A 2,223-nucleotide genomic window follows, 5' to 3' on the forward strand; every position below is an offset into this window, starting at 1 on the left:
CCTAGTGTAGGGTACGAAGTATGCCCAGGCACAGAAGTAAAACGCCACTAGTGGGCTGTAGCGCCTATTGTGTTGCCTGCTACAGTGGCAGTATAAGACATGGCTTCTGGTCTACTACTGTAGCCTGGCTAGATATGTTTAAAAACAACACTTTGACCTGCCAAAATAAAACCTTTTCAGAAGTCTAAACCCTCCTTGTAAATATTAATAAGCCATGCCTCAGAAGGCTTTATAGCCCATAAGGCAGGGTGCATGCTATTGTAGACATGTAATATTAAACATGTGTTTACAGTGACTAGCACTTAAAAGCTATTTTCCCTGTAGCAAGGCTGCCTGTGTCATAGCAAAACACTGGGATGCAATATTAACCCTTTTGGTGATAGGCCCCCTCCCCCGACAACACCCCCCACCCCAAGGGCTAAGCCTTATTTGGCTATTTGGGATAGTTCACGCCAATTTTGCATCCTTTTTTCCCCGACATCCTGGGGATTCCTGTGGTACTGAGCGTTTTTTAGATTCCCATGGAGGTGACTGAGAATTAGCCAAGTATAGGTAAATTGTGTTCTTTTTTCCCCTGAAAATGATATCAAGAAAAAGATTGGAGTGCCAAAATCAGCATCTTCCAACTTTCAGGAACAGGCAGACGTGATTCAGAAACCAGCACATCTTTCCTTGCATTTATGTGAGGAAAACTCTTCTGTAGGGACCCACAACTGTCCTATCACCCAGCATTCCCCCAAGAGAAAAAATTGTGTTTCACTTGTGCGGGTAAGCCAAGTGTCTGTGACAGAAAAGGGTGCAAAACACAATAAAGAAACATCACATTTTCCACTGAAAAAACTATGCATTTTGCAATGTGGGTAGCTATGGATTTTGGGCCCCAGATCAGCCGGCATCTAGGGAAGCCTACCAAACAATCTCATTTTTTTAAAACTAGGGGGCACATGCATCAAGCTAGGCAATTGCGATTCATTAATAGCGATTTTCAAGGAATCACTGTTAAGGAATCGCAATTGCCTATGCATGAAGGTTAATAAAAATATTTGCGATACCTACACATTCCTTAATTGCGAATCGCAAATTGCGATTCCAAATTAAGGAATGCCTTCCCATTCATGAATGAATGGGAAGCCATTTGCAATTTGCGAGTGCCATTAACTTGCAGTTAATGGTAATTAGCATTTTCTAAATGTGAAGTCGCATTTAGGAAAAGGTTTGATTCATACCTAAATTGCGAATGCTTTCAGGGAATCGTAATTTGTGATTATTATTTGGGTATACCCCTATTATCTTGATTACAAAAGTGTAGGTAGCCATGTGAGTGAAATATCAGCACACACGCTAAAGTGTGCTGTGCATGTAGTGGTATAGCCGTACTTACGGGCCCACTTACTGGTTGAAATCTGTAAGATAAAAACACTTACAACGTAAAGGACATACAGAACATTCAGAAACAAGCATGTCGTGCTGGGCTACAGTAATTACTTTGGGGACTCATTACGTCTGGCTGTAGACGCAGTTACAATTATTATGCGTTTAACAGCAATGTCGTTTAATTAGAGAACATTTTCCTAATTTCATAGAGAATACATGGGGACAGAGAAGTTCCACCTCAGCTGAGAAAAAGAAATGTTGGAGTACTGTTACAGTTAAAAGAAAGATACATAGTCCAGGTAATGTAGTTCAGGATCACAGCTTTATTCTTCAGATCAGATCCATAATATAGGCCCGGCCCCACCAGGAGCAGCCACTTCGCTGCTCAGCCCTTCATACCAACTGATTCCTTCTTACAATCAAACCCTCTCAACATTCCGATGACATCATGTAGTCCAAGCAGTAGAGCAGGGGCAACCATAGGGAGCATGATTAAACACTTGCTAGATTACAACACATCCCCCCTCCATCAAAATTGTAAAAATACAAGCATGTGAGATATAGTACATACATGCAATATGACCAACAATTATAGATGTGCAGAGATGGACATATTACATACATGCGATATGATCAACAATAATAGATATGCAGAGATGGACATATCCACAAAGAGAAAATTAACAAGCTACAAAAATAAAATAAAGCTTCAAGAATAACATCAATCTTCAATCTTCAGAACAACGTCAAACACCACATTCCAAGCCTGTCTATAAAATATTTTAAAACACATAAATACATCCAGAGAAGTATAAGGAACTAACCTTATTCCCGACAATGAGAGACCAT

This window comes from Lissotriton helveticus, chromosome 7, assembly GCF_964261635.1.
Source record: "Lissotriton helveticus chromosome 7, aLisHel1.1, whole genome shotgun sequence".
NCBI classification, from domain to species: domain Eukaryota; kingdom Metazoa; phylum Chordata; class Amphibia; order Caudata; family Salamandridae; genus Lissotriton; species Lissotriton helveticus.